We start from the raw sequence: 23,989 nt of genomic DNA on the forward strand, positions 1-23,989 counted from the left end.
TAAAGTTTTAACAAAATGTCAGTTTGGTTTCCAGAAAGGTTTTTCAGCGGAAAATGCTATATATACTTTCACTAATGAAATATTAAATGCTCTGAGTAAACGGAAGTCACCCATTGGGATTTTTTGTGATCTCTCAAAGGCTTTTGAGTGTGTAAATCATCGAATACTTCTAGATAAGCTCAAGTACTATGGTATGGATGGGATAGCGCTAAAATGGTTTAAATCATACCTAACTGTAAGAGTGCAGAGAGTTGGAATAAGCAGTTCACATAATATGCAAAAAACTGGTTATTTCTCAAGCTGAGTAATAATCAAGAATGGGGTGCCGCAAGGTTCGGCCTTGGGTCCTCTGCTGTTCTTAATATATATTAATGAGTTGCCATTCTATATTCACGAAGATGTAAAGCTGGTACTTTTTGCCGATGATACAAGTATAGCTTTCACACCCAACAGAGAAGAATTAACTGATGAAATTGTACATGATGTTTTTCAGAAAATCATTAAGTGGTTCTCTGCAAATGGGCTCTCATTTAACTTTGACAAAACACAGTATGTACAGTTCCACACAGTAAATGGAATGACACCGTTAATAAATATAGACTTCGATCAGAAATCGATAGCTAAGGTAGAATATTCAATATTTCTAGGTGTATGCATTGATGAGGGGTTGAACTGGGAAAAAAAAAAACACTGAAGATCTGCTGAAATGTTTGAGTTCAGCTACTTATGCTATTAGGGTCATTGCAAACTTTGGCGATATACATCTCAGTAAATTAGCTTACCACGCCTATTTTCATTCTCTGCTTTCGTATGGCATCATATTCTGGGGTAACTCATCATTGCACAAAAGTGTGTAATCAGAATAATTACTGGAGCTCATCCAAGATCATCCTGCAGACACTTATTTAAAGAGCTAGGGATCTTCACTGTAGCCTCACAATATATATATATATATATATATATATATATATATATATATATATATATATATATATATATTCACTTATGAAATTTGTTATTAACAGTCCAAACGAATTCAAAAGTAATAGCAGTGTACATGGCTACAACACAAGGAGCAAGGATAATGGGATGAGAAGTTCCGCCTTATGCAAGACACCTTTTTTCTTTTGTTTCACCCATACATGTTTCAGCACTTTTGTGCTATCATCAGTGGGTTCTATTTATATTTTTAACTGTAAATTTGTTGTTAACATATTAACATTTTCGTCGTTTACAACATTATGTAAAAGTTGCATTTGTAACTTAATTGACGAAAAGTAACATACCTTACATTATATTATTGTCCTCTTGTTTGTTACTTTTCGCCAATTAAGTTATAAATGCAACTTTTACATAATGTTGTAAACGACGAAAATGTTAATATGTTAACAACAAATTTACAGTTAAAAATATAAATAGAACCCACTGATGATAGCACAAAAGTGCTGAAACATGTATGGGTGAAACAAAAGAAAAAAGGTGTCTTGCATAAGGCGGAACTTCTCATCCCATTTTCTTAGCAAGCACGGAGACAACAAGAAGAACTGCACCACAAGATGATTAGCAAGGATAATCTTCACTACTCAAGGTTAAATCTAAATTTGGCTCATAAAGGGGTAAATTATGCTGTCACAAAAGTCTTGTTCACTTACCTAATAGCATCAAAAGTCTGACAGATAGCCATATAGCATTTAAAAGGAAATTAAAAGAATTTCTGATGGCAACTCCTTCTACTCATTAAATGAATTTTTGGATATAGTTAGTGGGCAATTTCCCCACCCCCACCCAAAAAAAATTAAAAATATTAAGTGTCATGTAATATTTTGTGGAATGTAATATCCTGTATAGACATCTTTTATTAACCTGACACTTTCCACATCATTACGAAGTGTCGTATTCATGATCTATGGAACAAGTACTAATCTAATCTAATCTAATTTAATTACTATACTTGTGTCATCTCCAAGATGAACTAATTCTGTTTGTTGTCTTTAGACGGAAGATCGTTTACATACGAAGACGTCCTAAAAAGTAATGACTCCAAAATTTTTATTCTGTTCTTAGTGTCGCCAGAGGTACTATACGTTTTACTCGATCGCTTTTCCCGCTTCACTGACGCAAGTAGCAACCCTCTGCCGCTAGGGGACTCCGAATGTAGCGCGTAACATGGCGGTGTGTAACGTAACTGTCGGTGCGTGGCAAACAGCATGTTGTAATCCCTCGGAAAACTGAAAGCATAATGAATTCGAGAAGTTCGTCCATACACGGAGTATCCTGTGTTTCAGCACGACAGTGCAGACCACTCACGAGCGCTGTGAAGTTGTAACAATCTGGGTTCACTGTAATCGATCATTCTCCATACAGTCCCCACGTGGCCCCATCCGATCTTCACCTGCTTCCGAAACTTTAAAGAACACCTTCCAGGACTTCATTCTTATAGTGATATTGCAGTGCAACCTGAGGTGAGGTTGTGGCTCAGTTAAGATAGTCAAACATTTTGCAGTGATCGTATAGACAACTGGTCTCTCGTTGGGACAAATGTGTTCGTCGCCAGGGTGACCATGTTGCGAAATAAATATGTAGATATGAAGAATAAAGATAAATATTTTAATGAGTTTTGTTTTATAATTTAGGTTGGTGCATAAATTCGTAGCATTTTTCTATAAGTTTAATAAACACAACAGATACTTAAGTTATCAATAATACATTTTTCTTCGCTATTTGCAACAGTCTGCCAACGCCGGGGTAATTTTTTCTTCTGCGAATGTAGAAATAACATTATTTTGAGGCGAAGAACTCGTCGAGGCGTGTTCGAAGCGCATTTTCACACGGAAAGGGAATTTGTTGAAAGTTGTCCGATAGAGAGCGGAAAAGGTGAAAAAATCTGAGGGGGCAAGATCAGGTGAAAAAGGTGGGTGCGGAATGATTTCCCAACCCAACTCCTGAATAACGTTTTTTTTCAGTCTACCACAACGCAGGCGGGCGTTATCGTCGAGTAGCATAGTTTCAGGCAGTCTTCCTGCACGTTGTTCTTGTACTGCGTCTGCGAGACTTGCCAATTGTTGACAATAAATGTCACCATGGTTACATCTCGAGGAACCAGTATACTACTCCTTTCCGTCAGAAGCGTAACATTATCTTTTGAAGATGCGCTCAGGTTTTAAAAGGGGAGTTGCCGCTTTGTTTTGGCTCAGCCATTCCTTATGTTAGCATAAAGACACAGTTTCTGCTCATCAGTAACGAAACGTCCCCATTGCATGCAAATGTCGCATGATAGTGGAATGATCACAGTTCACAGTATTTGCCGGTTCTCGAGTACACTTACTCGGATCATTGTGGATTAACCCAAAAGGTCTTTCTGAATGTAGTGAGTCACTAAGGGCAAAACGGTCCTCTTCAGAACGAGAAAACTGAGATCTGTCCAGTGTCGTTATTTCCATACACGGCCAAATATTTCTGGCTGCCTCCGCTGCTGTCAACTCTCTACTAAACTCAAACAGAAGAATACGTCGGAAATGTTCCGATTTCTCCACTTGGCACTCATATTCTAGTGGCCACCTCTGCACCCGCTATCTCCAAATGACAAAATGAGTATATGTAAACTCAAATAGCAACAGTGAACTACAAAAATTTACAGTCGATATATGAACCAATAGAAAACGCAATACCAAAATGCAATACGAAATCGCACCGACTTAAGCACCAACATAATGAAGAATCTTTAAGAATTTTCAGAAAAAAAACTCGGGGTTTGCTTTTCAGCACGCCCTGTATTTGGGGAGCAATGGTGGATCTAAGACTGACCCTTGAGGAACCGCACAGGTGATTTCTTCTTCCCCACAAGAATCTCCCCTGAATACTTTGGTTGAATTACTTAGTACAACTTAATGTAGATTTTTCGTTAGCTATGACGTTATCTATTGGTTACCTATACCACTAATTCCTTAAAGCCTCAATTTGTCTAGGAGAATATTGTTATTCACACAGTAAAATGACTTATATAGTTTAAAAACTACAAACCGGCGCTGTTTGTTATTTAATGCCTGTAAAATTTGGTGAGTGAACTTGTAAATGACATCACAAATAGAGCAACTATTCTGAAATCCAAACTGTAATTTCCAGACTGAAATCCAAACTGAGGACTTTATTGTTACTCGAGTCGGACACTGTTCTAGAATACATCACCTTATAAAAATTTTGGGAAGCGGTGTTGGTGAAACAGAGCGTTAGTTATTGACATCTCTCCCATCACCTTTCGTATGGAGGGGTTTAACAGTCGCATATATCAATTTCTCTGTAGAAATGAATTGATTTAGTGATGTATTACACATTTCAATTGCGTCATGGGTTATACAGGAACAAACCTTTAGTACTCTGTTGGAAACACAACCAAAAGAGTGACCGGCGAAATATCCATTCCCGACGTGATGTGAAAGGGAGGGTCAGAGACATGTGTCACAGATTTTGATCAAGTTTTACAAGGACGTTCTATACTGGAAATAAAGAGACACGTATTTCAGCGTTTCGCTAGACACTCACTAGTTTTTGAGAAAAATCCATGTCAAAGTTGATTACGGAAAATATTATTTTAAATGCTATACATGGAAAGATCGTCCTAAATCATACATGTTTATTAAAATAATATGGGGCTCAACGTTAGTAATATTCCAGTTATTAACGTTTTCGTGTTTTCATGTTGTAGCTTGGATACCAGTCATTCATTGCGTCTACAAGGGAGAGGCCGGTGGCCGAACGGTGCCAGCACCGTACCTCAGTATTTGTTACGTCAGAGGGCGAGCTGCACCATGTGACGTCCACCTATACAAATTGATAAAAACAATGACAAAAAAAGGGGAGCAGTGAAGGCATTATACTACCAATTACTACTACTGGTCCGTATTCAGTCCTTAGACGTGGCTCTTTTTTTCAATTCGATATATTTTTTTTGGTATATCTGACAATATTCTGATTATGGTAATTGCTTTCAACCCTTTTCTGAAGTAAAACATTAGGAAGTGTGATTAATAACCAAGCATGGACATACAATGTATTGAAAGTTATTTTCATCATGACACATGACGGGCTGGACAGGACTTGCGAAGATGATGTTGCTCAACCGACCTGCACCATGAAAGTTATATCACCGAAACGCACCTCTCTTTGTCAACCGTGTGACGTTTAGTTTTTGCGACAGCTTAAGAATTTCACCGCACGACTTCAAAAGCCTGCCACTTCAAAGCAGAGTAGAGAATTACAAGACAGGCCGGAAGCTATCGAAACTCATGCGTGGGCCCACAATGAGTTGTGGGCGCCTTTCTTTCAAGATATGCTTTTGTACGCTCCGTAAGCATCTAAACTGATATCTGACTGATCTAGTTTTAGCGACGTGATATATGCTTTCCACGAACAGTGCATAGGAAGACGATGTCAATGCGCCGCGATTTCGTACGTGTGCTGCACATGATGCGAGAAATTGTTAAATTTGACACCGCTGATTGCGATAGCGCTCACGAATACACAATCAGTTAGGATAAAGCAATAATATACTGTACCACGATGAATATAACTATCAATACATTGTCGTACACTTATTATTGATCATGCATCCTGATGTTTTACTTAAAGAAAAAGGCTAAGAAAAGTATTACGATTATCAGAATATTATCAAACAAACAGTATTGTACATGGCTGCTCTAGGTTGGGTTTCCCTTTTCCAGAGATGGATCTTCATTAGGGATCCCCGAGCTTTCGCTCATACTCCCTTCAAGTCCAACCCATGTATCCACTATCCAACTCCACCACGATGAAGGGAACCAGCTTGGAAAAACTACCCCCTTTCTGGGGGAATGGACCTTCCATTTGAAGAGCGCCTTTAGCCACTCAGTTGGGTGCCCACGGGGAACCACGTGGAGGCGGCGCCGCCACTGCTGACGGCGACCCCTTTCGTCGGCAGAATAGCATCCACTTACAGCATGTTCGTAATGACCGAGGTGCTTAGGGGGACAACCTGTAGTCACCAGGCGGCCAGGCCCACATACTGTCGATCGCCAGTTTTTCAGGATTTCGGCCAGTTTCTGTCCATATGTTGGTTTCTTTTGCCCTCCGACATACCCTTCTCGCCATTGGTGTCCCAGGATCCATGTAGAGGCATCATCGGTGGTTCTGAGAGACAGCTCGTCACCCCTCCACACTCAGCCATGATTCCTCCAAGTGCGCGAGATTTCAGGGCTGTTTCGGAATCATGGGTGTCCTTATGTGATTTTCCCAGTTCCCTTGTCGCTGTTCTGGATATTCAGAGAACCTTGATGTTTTATGCCGGTTCACTGAGGTTCCTGGCAATTTCTCTGACTTCAAACGCTTCCTCAGCAAATGATTTGATTGCTGAGTAGCTCTCCTTTGTTTGGAGCAGTGTTTGCTTTCTCCTGAACGATTCAGGTTCCACTGCCTCTATGAGCTTACGTCTGGGATCTGCATATTGTGTGCAGGTGTAGAGTATGTGGTTTGTGTCTTTTTATTCACTACATGTACATCTGGCGCTTTCCTCTATGCCCAGGTCACAGATCTTCTTTTCCAGCCCATGGTCTGTCAGCAGGCAGGTTAAGGAGTATGTATGGTGGAATTATCACCCTCCGCCAGCCTTTCTGCCACAGTCCCACATCTGGTGCCCAGTTGTAGGTTTCCCTTCCGGTCAGTCCCTGGTTCCATCTGTTCTGCCACTCCTCCTTCAACATACACTCTACTCTTTTTTTAGTGCTACACTAGGATTTTGTCCAGCGATGTTTCGTGGAGCCTGAAACCCGGCAACCACGCCAGCCACCCCATGTCTGGCATAGTATAGCAAGGCTGCCTTCACTACATCTAGGTCCAGTGGCAAGCTTCCCGTTAACACCTGCAGGGCATTAGTTGACACGGTCCTGCAAATTTTGGTCATCTTCAATACAAATGGTGTTTGTATTGCGTCCAGTATCCTTTTGACATACTTGTGGTTTGTGCGATGTGCCCATGCTGCCGCACCATATCTACAGACAGATAGTCATAAGCCCTGGTAAATCAGTTTTAGGGACTTCTTTTGCAGGCCCCACTCTGTTCTAGTAACCCTCAGTAGTGAGCCTGAGATGGCACCTAGTTTTCTCTGGATGTTTTGCACATGGGCTGTGAAAAAGAGTCTTCCATCAAGGGTTACACCCAGGTATGTGGCCTCTGAGACGAACTTTATATTTACCCCCTCGAATGGAATTGTTGGCGGTCTATTCCTATCAAAACTGTCTTTGGGGGTCATGGCTACTGTTTTATGTTTTGATATCCCTAACTTGTTCTGTTTTGTCCATCCGCTTATGCCACTTTTGTCCATTGATCGCCCTCCTTTTCATTCACTATCTCGTCGAAGACAAGATTCCACAGGAATGGGCCACAAATGGAGCCTTGTGGGCATCCCTTGGTGACTCTTTTCTCTACGCATCCGGCCTTGTTGTTAACTATAGCTTTTCTGTCCTTAAAATAGTCTACCATCAGATCACAGAGGTTACGTGGGCACTGGATTTCTGTTAGGCGCCTCATGACACTAGGCCACCAGAGGTTGTCGAAGGCACCTGCTATGTCCACAAATATCACCACTGCATACTTTTCGTCAAATTGTACGTTGCTTAGGACCTGCCTAATGGCCATGTCAGTTGAAGCACCTTTACAGAACCCAAATTGGTTATGGGCATTGAGCCCTGATTCGTCATACAACTTGTCAAAGCGATTTGCAACTAGGCGTTCTAAGATAGGGAGTAAGCATATTGGGTGGTATGACTTCGGCTCATCCCTGGGTTTTTATTCTGATTTGAGTAGATTATCAAACACACAGTAAAAACTCGAGTGAAAAAAATTCACGATTAAAAATCGGATACGGACCAACTCTTTGATAGTCTAATGTCTCCATCGCTCGACCGCCGTCCCCTCTCTACTGAACACACTGAATGACGCATAGCCAAGTTACAGCATGAGAGGATAAATACGTCAGTTAACTCGAAAACTATTAACTTTGGATCCCATATTATATTAATAAAAATGTTTGTTTTTAGACTATCTTTCGACGTATATCATAGAAAATACAGTTTTCCGTCATCAACTTTGACCGCGATTTTTGCAAAAACTACGAAGTGCCTAGCAAAAAGTCGCAACACGTGTCTCTTTCTTTTCAGTATAGAACCTCCTTGCAAAACTTGGTCAAACTCGGTGACCCACACGTCAGATCCTCCCCTTGTTAGTGGAACCAGTATGGCAACAGTGGACGACACATGTGTTGCGCAGCGGTCTGCCGCCGCTGCTGCCGGTCATCAACAGGAGCGTGCGAGCGCGCCGGCGTGGCCAGCTCTGGCTGTGACCCGCCGACACTCGCTGGGGGACGCGGCTCGACTCGGCCAGCCTCGCCTCGTCTTGCATCGTCGACGCCGCGTGGACCACTCGCTTTCTATGTTAATTCTAACCTTGTAAACTCACCTTGTCACTAATAAAGTGTGTGTGCCTCACCGAATAACGAGGGGCTTTCTTCTAGAGTTCGCAAGTACACTGCTTGTAAAAAGAAAGTGAACCTCTCAGCAGATATGGTCGGATATCAGTGCAACTTCGTACACATACACGCCATCAGCGAGAACGTAAATAATACGTTACAATTCTCTGTGACATGTAGAATGGTCAGCAGAGCGCGCTAATGCTGTTTGTGTTTAATACTGATACCGGGCCTTGATGAGTCGTATAAGCGACATAAACAGTGTCACTATGAAGTATACAGGTATGCTGTGTACTCGTGTGAAGCAGTATTATCAGCGTGAGACCTTAACTTTTCCCGGCGAATTGAATGTTCATATAACTTACGGGTTTGCTGCCGGGTGACGTCATCGACCACCGTCGATATTTCGACAGGAGCACACCCTGCCATTCCCAAGGCACAACTGCAAGGAGGAAGCAATGTGCAAGGGAATTTAATACCTCGGTTCACAGAGGAGAAACAAGGAAGATACCACACACAGAACAAGTAACCGCAGAGTGAACACACAACTAAAGATAATCCAATATTAGGAATATCAATAGTGACTATTCAATCAACAGGTGAGGTAGCACTAATTCTGTCCCTCTGTTTTTTGATGAGAGACAGAGCCGGATTCCAAGCACCATTTAAACAAAATACACCATCTCTGTTTATAAGGTTGCTTGATGGTACTGAACGTAAGCACCACACACGCTTACAGCAGCCGAGAAAGTCCACTATTGCAGAACATTGCCTTGACACCGGTCATCCTATGGAATATAACAACACGGAGATTCTGGATTGCTCGTCCAGCTATTGGGACAGTGTTATTAAGGAAGCTGTTAAAATCAAACAATCAAGCAACCTTATAAACATTGATGGTGGATTTTGTTTAAATGCTGCTTGGAATCCGGCTCTGTTTCTCATCAAAAAACAGAAGGACAGTAGTAGTGCTACCTCACATGTTGATTAATAGTCACTATCGATATTTCTATGTTGGTTATCTTTGGTTGCGTGTTGACTCTGCGGTTACTTGTTCTGTGTGTGGTTTCTTCCTTGTTTGTCCTCTGTGAACCGAGGTACTAAATTCCCTTGCACATTGATTCCTCTTTGCAGTTGTGCCTTGAGAATGGCAGCGTGTTCTCCTGTCGTAATATCGGCGGTGGTTGACGACGTCACCCGGCAGCAAACACGTAAGTTATTTGAACAGTATTATCAGCACCTCACATAATTTTAAATGGGACCTCATTGTGGGTCATCCACATGTGACAGTGGCCCAACGTTGGACTGCATCGGAACTTGATGACAGGCATATTTGTCATCAAGGTTCCAGTCGACCACTTTAGATCGCCACAAAGGATGATCGTCGCACTGTGCACCAAGTCCATCCTGAGTTCTTCAAATATGCGCCTGGCATTTGAGAACGTGAATTATTATTTTCAAAAAAGAAAGTTCTCTATTCTCTGTGGCGCTCTTTAGTAGTAAATGAGTAATAAGTTTGGATAAGAGGACATTAACTGGAGTGCCATTAATTGAAGGAAGCAGCCAAGCAAAAAACAAATGATAAATTTAAATTATTGCACGGCACAGCTAAATCTACCACTAAAAGGGAGAAAATTAATAATTCATGATTTTGTCTAACCGGCTTTGATACCGTGGAGTGGACCGACCGCGCACATAGTTTGTTGGCCGTATGCCGATCATTAATATAACACGCTATGCACAGAAATGCTTCCCGGAAACTACGTTTACAGATCAGCTTAACAGATCCCAGGAACGCATGAGTGGCTGCTACAAATTCTAACATCAATGATGTTCGGTAGCGGCCTGCAAACGATATGCAGTTCCCCTAGCTGAAACGTAGAAAAGTTGACAGGCAAGATTAACGTTGTTGAAATGAAACATTGGTAAACAATAACGACTATTCATATGAAGGGCTTATTTCAATAGTGGTACAAGTCCATTTTAGTTCATTGTGAGATACGGAGTCCTAAAGTTAAACGAGCGCTGAAAAATCTGCAATTGAGATACCAGAAATATCCAAGCATATCGGCTGGTCCCGGCGGAGGTTCGAGTCCTCCCTCGGGCATGGGTGTGTGGGTTTGTCCTTAGGATAATTTAGGTTAACTAGTGTGTAAGCTTAGGGACTGATGACCTTAGCAGTTAAATCCCATAAGAAAATGGTTCAAATGGCTCTGAGCACTACGGGACTTAACATCTGTAGTCATCAGTCCCCTAGAACTTAGAACTACTTAAACCTAACTAACCTAAGCACATCACGCACATCCACGCACGAGGCAGGATCCGAACCTGCGACCGTAGTAGTCGCACGGTTCCGGACTGAGCGCCTAGAACCGCTCGGTCACTGCGGCCGGCTGTCCCATAAGATTTCACACACATTTGAACATTTATTTTCTGATTAGCACATGCGTTGTGCTGTGTGAGAAGGGTCCCTCTAGTATGAATGTAAATTGTCAATGTTTATTCACTAGACCGTTAACAATTCACACAACTAAAGTCTGTCACATTGTATTAAAATATTTCCAGATTTCATTAACTACAACAAACGTGTCTCAACACTGTCTGTTATATTTATTTAGTACTGTTATGTGTGTGTCTTTAAGCAGACCTTTATTAAACGTCTCTGCTAACATAGTTTATTCATCGCACTGTAGACTCACATAGTGTGTAATTGCACTGTTTATGTTTCGTCGTAATATGGAAATTTGTGGTAAGGTCTTATGGGACCAAACTGCTGAGGTCATCGGTCCCTAAGCTTACGCACTACTTAATCTAACTTAAACTAACTTACACTAAGGACAACACACGCACCCATGCCCGCGGGAGGACTCGAACCTCCGACGGGGGGAGCCGCGCGGACCGTGACAAGGTGCCTCAGACCGCTCGACTACCCCACGTGGCTCGTCGGTAATACATCGTCCTAACACTGTGTCTTTAGCGAAATTAATCACAGTTTGTGCCTTAAAAGTAGCATGTCACTATGCTGCACTTCACTATATTGCTTTGTGTGTGCGTGTGTGTGTAAAAGTGTATCACTCTTTGGATTATGCTACAAGAAGAGGCTTAAGACGTCAATTCATCTCCTGTCGGCTGTTACACACAGTCCACAAACGGTAAGTTCGAAACTAGCCATTGTCCATCACCTCTTTCGCGTGATTATAAGTTTTATAAACACTTCGAAGTCAACATTTCGCACTCGCTTGAGTGTCCCATGTTCGCTTAATAGTGTACTTTATTGTCCACTTGTACTCGAGGCCCTATTTGCGTCACTTTTAAAGTTGACATCTTATTCCGTGATACCTGAATACCAGAAACCCATATACAAAATACCTAACTGTTTACAAAATATATGCATATTAAACTAGTTTACATTGAAACCATTCCTGCATATAAATATCATGCTGCTATAGAATTTACGCCAGCGGTCTGGTTTAACATCACTACCGAGCGGCTCATATGTGCAAGATCACTGTCAACGCACATATGAGGCCATGACCGTTGCATGTTGCACGTTAAAAGTGAAATTCCTATCTACGGAAAAAGAAAAACTACTCTGGAGAACAAAGCATGGAAGATTCCCAAACATGAGAAGCTAAGCCTGAAATTCGCGCTCGCGAAATTAATCGTACCTCAAAAACCACATGTGTCAAGTTTGTGTCACGCCAATATAATCTATTCATCTCATGATCTTACAAAATTATGCTTACAGCAAGGCCCATAAATGGCTGTTAATACTACTTTACCACAGTGTTATCTGTGTCATAAATTGAGTTCACAGGAAAATGCGAATAGATATATACAATAAACAAACATTAGTAAACGAAAATGCATAGAAGTTAAGTAAATGCTTACAAACTATCAGTTCAAAAACTTAAAACTATTACTTACATAGATCTGTGCATGTTACTATTTCTGTAGCACATCTTTGGTGTTAAATATGAGAACACGCTATTCATGTAGCAAATATGTCAATAAGAAATATCCTGATAAAACATTCTATAAATGACTCAAAGGTTCTTTAAATCCTAGTAAAATGAAACATTAATAGGAGTCAGTAACATGACTGCATATGTATAGAGCTGTTTGTACAAAAGATAGAAATAGCAATGCATCTTAAAGTAACTGTTTACAGATTATTGTACAGTATTTATGCCAGGTAATGACAGTTTACTTTATTGGCAACATTTCTCAGTTCATGTTTATTTTCTGTAAGCACTGAAGGTGCTATCTTTGTTCAGTTCTTAGTGTCTGAATGACACTTATTAATGTAAGGATAAATATAAAATATACAAACAAAGAGAAAACATAAGAAATACTTTAAAGCTAAACACAGTAAATGAGTACCAAAACTAGTAATAATCTCTGCATTACACTAGTAAGTTCATTGTACGCACTACTGTTGTTTGTCATTAAGTAGTCCAACCCGGTTCATTTATTTATGTACGACTTTACAGTCTGTGTTTGTTCCTTTTACAGTCCATATTCTATGTTGTGGTTGGCAGGAGAGCCAACACCGTGTTACTAGAGGAGGCTGAAATGCACGCGGTTTAGCTCATGCAGGCTGGCGTGAGGTCTGGAACAGGACAAGGAAATTAGAATTTAGAAAAACGGACGTAGCTGGTGGAATACTTAACTTAATCTATTAATGATGAACGTCGCTCTTGACGGTACATGATTCACAATATCAATAGTAACTGAATATGGCGCCTTGATAGGTCGTAGCAAATGACGTAGCTGAAGGCTATGCTAAACTATCGTCTCGGCAAATGAGAGCGTATTTTGTCAGTGAACCATCGCTAGCAAAGTCGGCTGTACAACTGGGGCGAGTGCTAGGAAGTCTCTCTAGACTTGCCGTGTGGCGGCGCTCGGTCTGAAAATCACTGATAGTGGCGACACGCGGGTGCGTCGTATACTGCCGGACCGCGGCCGATTTAAAGGCTACCACCTAGCAAGTGTGGTGTCTGGCGGTGACACCACATTCCTCCCCCGCAAATCGGCGTACGGTTGTGGTATAAGGCTTCCGCCCGGCGTGGGGAGGACCCCATGTTGACGTATGCGACGAGGTAGGGAGCCTAACAACAGGCGAGGCTGTGCCACCCGCACCCTGCCATTCGGACCGCGGGGAGCTAGGAAACGCCTGAACCCTGCTCCAGGGTGCACGCCAACATGCGGTGTATGCGCCCGTAGAGAGACAGGAGGGGCCGATGGGTCGACCTCCATCGGGCCGGGGCACCCGACGGGCGAAGACGACACATGGTCCGGAGCGGGCAAGAGTTCCATGTCGGAGGACAACTGGTCCCGGGAAGCAATCGGCGACGCGTGACCCGGCGGGAGAACAGGCGGCGGCGGTGGCGCGTCACCATGGGGCAAAATGGAAGGCAGCGTCGGTAACACCTGGGGCTGAGGCGAGCCAGTAGATGAGTCCCCAGGGCGCTGACCGGACGGGACCGTCGCTGAAAGCAGACGGCGAGCGGCAGATCCCGTGCGTCGACAGAGGCGCAGCTGGTTGAGATGCCGGCGCACCTCACCAGAGGCCCCCAAAACCAGATACATAGCGCGTCCCAGGCAGCGAAGAATGCGTCCTTCGAGCCAACGCTGTGGACCTCGGTAGTGGCGGTAGTAGACAACGTCGCCTGGGGCAAAAGCAGTTGTCTGCCACTGCACAGGAACCTGATGCGGCGGATGTAGCAAAGACATCAAGGTTCGATGAGAGCGACCGTGGATCAGCTCAGCCGGCGAGCGACCATCTCGGGGCTGAGAGCGATACGAGGACACAAAGAGCAATAACACGTCCTCCCGAGAACGCGACTCTTTTAACTTCAACATCTGTGACTTGAAAGTGCTGACCAATCGTTCAGCGGCACCGTTTGACTGTGGCGAAAACGGCGCGGACGTCAGATGTTGAATACCATTGGCCTTGTAGAATGATTGAAATTATGCGGACATGAATTGTGGGCCATTGTCGGAAACAATAGTCTGTGGAAGACCTTCAATGCAAAAGATAGCAGATAACGCTTGGATGGTGGCAGATGACGTCGTGGAAGACATCCGGACAACAAAAGGAAAATTACTGAATGAATCTACCACAACCAACCATCGAGCATTCCAGAATGCACCAGCAAAACCGATGTGTAAGCGTTGCCAAGGGGAAGTGGCTTTTGGCCATGCAAAGAATTTCCGCGGTGGTGCTGATTGTTGTTCGGCACACACCATGCAAGAAGAGCACATAGTCGTAATCGCGACATCGATTCCGAACCAAGTACACTGCTGACGAGCAAGTTGTTTCGTTCTCACTATACCGCAATGTCCGTGGTGGAGAAGCTTTAAGACAGAGGACGTGGTACCATGACCCTGGACTGATCATTATCAGAACGCAACAGAAAAACACCACGTCGCACAAAAAGTCTCTCCTTGTGAGAGAAAAATCGGCGAACCAACGGGTCCCCGATCCGTGACCTTGACTAGGGCCATTGCGTAGCAACAAAACGCAGAACGGTAGCAAGGACAGGGTCGGCAGCTGTGGCTGTAGCTACACGACGAAAATCAATCGGAAACGATTCGACCACGTCATTGGTTTCCGCATCAATGAACATGCAAGCAAGTTCGGAGGAATCGAATGCCTTATCCTCAGCAACAGGCAAGCGGGACACGCATCGGCGTTTCCGTGCTTAGCAGTGGACCGATACAAGATATCGTAGCCGTACTGCGAGAGGAAAATAGACCAGCGAATGAATTTCTGCGCTGTATGTGGAGGTACAAGCTTGTTCAGATGAAAAAGCGATGTCAAAGGTTTGTGATCTGTGTAATGGTAAAGTGACGACCATACAAGAAATCATGAAACTTTGTAACACCAAATACGAGAGCCAATGCTCCTTTCTCGATCTGTGAATAATTTTTTTGCGACGACGAGAGCAATTTGGACGCAAAGGCAATAGGGCGATCGTGCGATCCATCTTTGTGCGCAAGCACAGCACCGATCCCGAAATCCGATGCATCCACCATCAACAAAAGGGGCTTCTGGGGATCGAATGGCGTAAGGCAAGTATTGGAAAGCAACGCCGATTTCAACTGACGAAAGGCGCGTTCGCATTCCGTCGTCCAGACGAACGGAACACCTTTATGGCGTGAGCGATGAAACGGAGCTGAAATGGAAGAGGCATGTGGCACATATCTCTTATAGTAATTTGTTTCCCAGCACACTCTGTAGCTGCTTCAAATTCTGCGGCGAAGGCAAGTCTTGTATGGCACAGAGGTGCTCGGGACTGGGATGTATGCCTTGGGCATTGAGTACATGTCCCAGGTATGGCAAGTCACGAGCAAAAAACACACATTTGTCCTTCCGCAAGCGGAGACCATTTTGTCGCAAGACCTGAAATAATGTTCTGAGATTGGCCAAATGTTCTTCTTCCACCTTTCTGGAGATCACAATATCGTCCAGATAGTTTGCTGCAGTAGGGACCGATGCACAAACAGTTTGTAGATATTGCTGAAACAAAGCAGGGGCGGATGCACACCCGAATGGCAGTCGTTTGAATCGATACAAACCAAGATGCGTGTTAACCACCACAACGCGCTGGGATTCTTCGTCCACCGGTATTTGCAAGTACGCATTTGCTAGGTCCAACATCGAAAAATATTTACCCGGGTACAGTTTGTCAAATAGATCTTCCGGGTGGGGTAAAGGAAAAGTTGCAATCACTAGTTGTGGATTCACTGTTGCCTTGAAGTCCACACAAAGTCTCAATTTTCCGGAAAATTACTAAGGGTGATGCCCAGAGAGAAGCCTGCACACGTTCAATTACACCTTGAGATTCCAAATTGTGTAATGTTTTTGTGACCTCATCACGCAATGCGTGGGGAACATTGCGCGCTCTGAAAAATTTTGGTTGCACATTTACTTTCAGTTCCAAATGTGCTTTATAGTTCTTAGCGCAACCGTGGCCCGGTGCAAAAATGTCTGCAATTTCTTCACATAGACGAGAAACACTGTCTGAAGGCACAGTCTGGTTCAGTGATAGGACCTGATTTACTATAGACAAGTTAAACAACTGAAATAAATCGAAACCAAACAAGTTCACTGCAGAAGGAGAACAAAGGACCTAAAAGGACACAAGTTTTGTTTGTCCTTTGTATGTTGCAAGAAGGCTGCACTGTCCTAACACAGGGATCTCTTGACCTGAATAGCTAGTTAACATTTTCAGCATGCAACGGAGGTGTGCCCAGCAGTTTGTAACTGTCTTGATTGATCAGTGAAACTGCAGCCCCGGTATCAAGCTGAAATGGTATCACTTTGCCGGTAATGTCCAAGTCCACAAAAAGTTTATTGTCCTGCTGATGACAAGAGCAACTGTCTCGTGCAACGTGGTACATAATTACTTGCGACTTGACGGGATTTCTGGCGATGTCGATGCACACTATTTGTGGGACGAACACAGTCACTGTTAGAGAGAGTGGCACTGAGCGGAGTGGAATGAACTACATGAATTTCCATGGGCGAAGTTTCACGAGCCTGAGTATCCTTGGTTCGAATCCGGCGTGAAGCAAAGGGCCTGGAATGGTTGTGAGTTTCCGATATGAGCTTTTTCTGGCAAACGCTCTGAACATGTCCTGTTTTATTACAGAAAAAGCTAATAGCTTGGTGTGATGGGCAATTCTCACGTGAATGTCTAGTAGCGCACCACGGGCATGACTTTAGCATTGCATTTGCTTGCCGGCATGGCACACGTGGCTGAGAACCTGGCGGCAGCGGCGCGGCCGGGCGCGAGGGCTGTTTACTGCTCCGTGCAGCTCACCCGGCGGGCTGGTTAACCTGACACACGGCTGGTGAAGTTTCAAATGATTCCTGAGCAAAGTCAAGTGTGTCCTGTCGATCCAATATGTCCATCAATTGTTGAAGGGAGGGATTGACTAGTTTCAAAATCTGTTACCTTATACGAGCATCAGAAACGTTCTGTGCAATTACTTCACGTACCATAGTATCTGAATAAGGGAGTCCACATTGACACTCAAAAGCACAATCCCTAGTAAGGCCTTGCAAGGTTGCAACCCACTCCTGATTAGTCTGACCTGCCGTACGTTTTTTACGAATGAAGGTATACTGTTTCGCAAGTACATTGACTGATTCTTTGAAATATGCATCTAATGCAGACAAAATTTCTTCGTAGGACAGAGTTGCTATGTCGCGGCGGGGAAATAATTTGACTATCACATGGTACGTTTGTACACCGACCGATGATAAGAGATAAGGCTGCCGCTCGTTACCTTGAATTCTGTAGGCGGCGAGATGGAACCCAAATTGGCGTGACCACTCCGTCCAGCTTTCCAGTGCAGCATCAAAAGGTCGAAAAGTTGGTGCAACTGCGTGTTGTGGCTGCGTTAGCGGTGGAGTGGCTGCTGCCGCATCGTTTTGCATTGCACGTTGACCCTGGACGAGCTGTCCAAGGCCATCCAGTAAGGCCTGCGTCTGCTGATTCTGTAAGCGATAAAATTCGGACAGTACATCTGGAGATTGTGGCGAAGCCATTACTCAAGTAAATCAGGGCAATATCGATAAGAACGCGGTTTTGACTCGTCGCTAATGTTGTGGTTGGCAGGAGAGCCAACACTGTGTTACAAGAGGAGACCGAAATGCACGCGTTTTAGCTCAAGCAGGCTGGCGTGAGGTCTGGAACAGGACAAGGAAATTAGAATTTAGAAAAACGGGCGTAGCTATTGGAATACTTAACTTTAATCCATTAATGATGAACGTCGCTCTTGACGGTACATAATTCACAATATCAATAGTAACTGAATATGGCGCTGTGCTAGGTCGTAGCAAATGACGTATCTGAAAGCTATGCTAAACTATCGTCTCGACAAATGAGAGCGTATTTTGTTAGTGAACCATCACTAGCAAAGTCGGCTGTACAACTGGGGCGAGTGCTAGGAAGTCTCTCTAGACCTGCCGTGTGGCGGCGCTCGGTCTGCAATCACTGATAGTGGCGACACGCGGGTCCGACGTATACTACCGGACCGCGGCCGATTTAAAGGCTACCACGTAGCAAGTGTGGCGTCTGGCGGTGACACCACATTCTATGGTAACAAATATACCAATACAAAATCCATAACATAACACAGACAATAATAATAAGGAAAACAATACAAAATGCTGCATGTCCTTGTTTACATAGATAAATATGAATTCTGTTCATCATTGTACATAAGAAATATTTCTTATGTTTTCTCTTTGTTTGTATATTTCTATTTTTAGTCATATATTTATCATATAAAATGATCTCAAGAAATGAAATAATTTTATGGTTTAAGTCTTTGATCTTCTGATATTCTGGGTAGGCAAGTAAATAACTACCTTCGTGAGGAATGCGTACAATTTCGTATGGGCTGTTGTACAAAGTTTTCCACCTCTTGTTCTGCCTATACGATATCCGACTTTATACTCTTGCACTTTGCCAAGCTCCTTATCATAAACACACTTCCTAGTCTGTGCAGCAACATTAATAGCAATGCATAACTCATCATTACAATATTTCAGTAGAGGTTTGACCCATTCATTCCTCTCTTTGGTATCGAATGTAATAGACACTGCCGTAAGTTGCGTTGTTGTATGGGGAAGATTGTTCACCACCTGCTCGAGTGGTGAAACAACCTACACCCACTTGGTTTGTTTATGCTTTATATGTGTACAAATGAAGCTATTGTATTCCCGGAAAATCCTTACTTTGGGATTTCATTCTGGATGGAAATTGCTTATTAGTATCCGGCGGATACCATTTTCCTTTAAAAATCTCTTGCCAGTGAAATTTGGCGCATTATCAGATAAAATAGTATCCGGCTTCCAGACCTGGGAAATAAATCTTCCTCGATTCGTTTAATGGTGGGCGCTGCTGTTACTGACTTAGTGGCATACAAACGTACGTATTTCGAGAAGAGGTTGTACGAGGCGACAATGTATTTGACACCTCCCCTCGCCTGGGGGTATGGATCGGAGACGTCATCAGCCAAAACCTCTTCTGGTTTATTAACGATAATCGAATGCAGTGCTATTTTATTGGAAAGATTAGAAGGCTTACTTCGTTGACAAACTTTACAGATGCGAAGTAATTAATGCATACACCGGTGCAGGTTCGGTATGTAACAGTACTGCTCGATTTTTCTCTTACACTTCTCCACCCCAATGAGTCCCCATGCAATGTGGGTGTACAATATCACATGTTCCTTATACCTGTCCGGTATGCCGACACACCATGACTCCGGTTGTCTGTGTTGACGGTGGAAAAGTATGTCATTCTTGTTGTGGTCTTCAATCCAGAGACTGGTTTGATGCAGCTCTCCATGCTACTCTATCTTGTGCAAGTTTGTCCATTTCCCAATACCTACACCAACCTACATCCTTCTGAATCTGTTTGGTGTATTCATCTCTTGGTCTCCCTCAACGATTTTTACCCTCCACGCTGCCCTCCAATACTAAACTGGCGATTCCTTGAAGCCTCAGAATATGTCCGACTAACCGATCCCTACTTCTGGTCAAGTTGTGCCACCAATTTCTCTTCTCCTCAATTCTATTCAATACCTCCTCATTAGTTATGTGATCTACCCATCAAATCTTCAGCATTCTTCTGTAGCACCACATTTCGAAAGCTTCTGTTCTCTTCTTGTCTAAACTATTCATCGTCGACGTTTCACTTCCATACATGGCTACACTCCATACAAATACTTATAGAAACGACTTCCTGACACTTAAATCTATACTCGATGTTAACAAATTTCTCTTCAGAAACGCTTTCTTTGCCATTGCCAGTCTACATTTTATATACTCTCTACTTCGACCATCATCAGTTATTCTGCTCCCCAAATAGCAAAATTCATTTACTACTTTAAGTGTATCATTTCCTAATGTAATTCCCTCAGCATCACCCGATTTAATTCGACTACATTCAATTATCTTCGTTTTGCTTTTGTTGATGTTCATCTTATATCCTCCTTTCAAGACACTGTCCATTCCGTTCAACTGCTCTTCCAGGTCCTTTGCTGTCTCTGACAGAATTACAGTGTCATCGGCGAACCTCAAAGTTTTTATATCTTTTCCATGGATTTTAATACCTATGTCATTATGGACCGTAAAGTATTATGACAGTTTGTGGTGACCGCTCGCCAAGCGTACCCTTGACTTGGGTCCCCCTGTCATCTGCATCCTGTAAATAGCCATGTTCCTACATATTTAGAAATAGTACTGGCGGTGTACAGGGTCTATCACCAACATTGAAATTGGATGTTTGTTCCACTAAGTCTGAATACTCAGGTAAACCTAGTAGTGCATGAGAGAACGCATCTTGTATGTCCTCAGTTCCACTTATGTGCACTGTCTCGCAATCACATTCCTGTAGTAGCAGCGTCCACCGCGCTAGGCGCTGGCGCAACAGTTTTCCCGTTCAGGGAAAACTAAGCACCTGGTGGTCACAACAAACTTTAATATGTTTACCACGAATGTAAAAATTAAATTTTCTAAAAGACCACATAACTGCTAATGCCTCTAATTTTAGTGGTGTAAGATCTTTCACCTTCAGTCAGGACTCGACTTGCAAAACTGATGACTTTGTACGCTGTTTTGCCTTCCGCGTTGTCTTCCTGAAAGACGCACGCTCCTACACCGGAGCAGGAAGAATCGATTGCTATGCAGAAATCTTTGGTCACGTCGGGGTGATGCAGGATGTTCGTTGATATCAAACTCTGTTTGATATTATCGAATGCCTGCTGGCATTTGCTCGACCAATGCCAAACCAAATCCTGTTTCAGTAAATTTAGAAGATATGGATAGTTCATCCAGTGAAATGGTATAAAATGGCGAAAAAATGATGCAAGTCCAAGGAAAAATTGTAGTTGCTTTTTAGTAGCAGGTGCTGGGAAATTTTGAATTACATCAATCTTTTCAGGATCAGGTAATATGCCTGTGGTAGAAACAATATGTCCAAGAAATTTTAATTTATCTCTAGCAAACTGCGATTTCTCTAATTTGGCTGCTACACCGAGCTCAGAGAACTTTTTGAACACTCTATCTAGCACATCCAGGTGCTCTTCCCACGTGGGCGTTGCGACTAGCAAATCGTCCACGTACAGTGTTGCTCGATCCAGCAATTCCAGCTACAGGACTTTGTCCAGGGCGGAGATAAACGTTCCGACGCTTACATTAACGCCAAAGGGCAAAACCCTAAACCGAGCGAGGTGGCGCAGTTTTTAGGACACTGGACTCGCATTCTGGAGGACGACGGTTCAATCCCGGGTCCGGCCATCCTGATTTAGGTTTTCCGTGATTTCCGTAAATCGCTCCAGGCAAATGCCGGGAACGTTCCTCTGAAAGGGCACGGCCGAATTCCATCCCCGTCCTTCCCTAATACGATGAGACCGATGACCTCGCTGTTTGGTCTCTTCCCCCAAACAACCCAACCAACACAACCCCAAAACCCTAAATTGGTAAGACCTGCCAGCAAAGATGAAAGCAGTACACTTTCCAGATTCTTCTGCTAACTGCACTTGCCAGTATGAGCAGCACATGTCGAGTGATGGCAAGTACTGTACCCGATGAAAGTTCTGCAGTTGTTCCTCTAAACTCTCGGGTCGGGTCCTCACTGGGATAATAATCTCGTTCATTGACCTCGCGTCCAAGACAAGGCGCACCCCTCCACCTACTTTGCCCACCGCTAAAAGAGAGCTGATGTAGGGGGAGAAAGATGGTTCGGTGATGCGCCATTGAACCACCTTATTAAGCTCCTGTTTGACGGACTCGCGCTTAGACCACGGGACGGAGTAGGTTGCATGTGCAAAGGCCTTATGGGGCCCATCCGGTATTCGTATTCTTTTATGACGCCACACCTTTTGAAAAAGACCTGGGCGTATCTCTCCCAAAGCAAAATAAATCTTGCCTTTGTTCGTCCGACAGAGAGGTTGCTTCCTTGGATTTATTCTGAATGGCAATAAAGTTTATTTCATATTGTTCATCTAGTTCGGGGCTACGGTACCTAGGATGGTCTTGCACCCATAGCATCCTTCTGATTTTCACTTAAATACCATCACACAGCCTGTTATACCGATCTTTTGTTTTAATCAGGTTCAGAATTTTTAATTCTCCTCCAATGCTAAACCGGCACTGGCCTTGGGGAAGGTCGATAGCTACGTTGCTATTCCGCATATACTCGATTTCTACGAGATAGGACACTGTGGGACCTCCCACGACGAGGAACCTGCATCCGTCGGCTCCGCTCTCGTATTTAATATCTACTTGTGCCTGTATTGTAACTCGTTAGCCTCCGGAGCCAGTAGCACCGGATATCACTCTGAACGAGTCTGAACCGGTAACGTCGGAACTTTTCGATCCTGAGTGATCGTGTGGAAAAAAAATTGCTTCAATAACATTCACTCTCGCGCCAGAGTAAAAATGAGCGTTGCAGGAATACCTCCTGCTACGGCTTGGACAGCAGCCTGTACAAATTCACAATTCTATTCGGTAGTTGTTCCATTATCTGCAAACAACTCCTGCCTTATGTCCTAGTCGTCATTGTACTGGAGCATACGCACATGCTCTAGCACAGTTCTGCCCCCATTCCGTCTCGCGGCTACCGTCAGGGAGCACGACTCAGCTGCACGTCGTTTCTCGATGGCGTCGTATTTGAGGTTGGCATTTCTGCCACTTCAACTATGCGCACTTCTTGCCTGTCAGCTCGGTCATCATTTCGATTCTAGACGTGGGCGTTATATTTATTACTTTGCCCCTGCCGGCCGGTGTGGCCGAGCGGTTCTAGGCTTATCAGTCTGGAACCGTGCGACCGCTACGGTTGCAAATTCGAATCCTGCCTCGGGCATGGATGTGTGTGATGTCCTTAGGTTAGTTAGGTTTAATAGTTCTAAGTTCTAGGGGACTGATGACCTCAAATGTTACGTCCCATAGTGCTCAGAGCCATTTGAACCATTTTTTTTGATCTTAGCCCCTGATAATTACGGTTCCGGTTGTTGTTATTGTTTCTGTAACCGTTACGGTTATACCTGTTATCGTACCCAGGGTGGTACCTGTTGTTATTCTTGCGCGGTCTTTGCGCGTTTGATTGTTTTCGTTGTCCATTTCCGTTATCGTCACCGTCTATTGATGTGCCGGCATGCGACGCACCACCGTTGTGGTGTGAGCCGCCGTTGTAATGGCGATTGTTGCCGTGTCTGTTATGCCTATCATTCCGTATTTATTGGTGCTGGTTACTACTTCTCACATTCTCTTGTATCAAATCGGTACTGTCCAGCACCGAAAGGAAATGTTGTAAGTCCCCATCCGGACAAGTAACTAATTTTTCTCGGATATTGGGTGACAACTTTGCCTTTAACAGCCGGGGTACGTCTTTCTGTGCCACCGGCTGGTCCCAATACCGAGTGAGACTGACGTACTTCTCGAAATATCGGCGTAATCCTCCTAGTTTC

The sequence above is a fragment of the Schistocerca cancellata genome, chromosome 1 (assembly GCF_023864275.1).
Source record: "Schistocerca cancellata isolate TAMUIC-IGC-003103 chromosome 1, iqSchCanc2.1, whole genome shotgun sequence".
Taxonomy (NCBI): domain Eukaryota; kingdom Metazoa; phylum Arthropoda; class Insecta; order Orthoptera; family Acrididae; genus Schistocerca; species Schistocerca cancellata.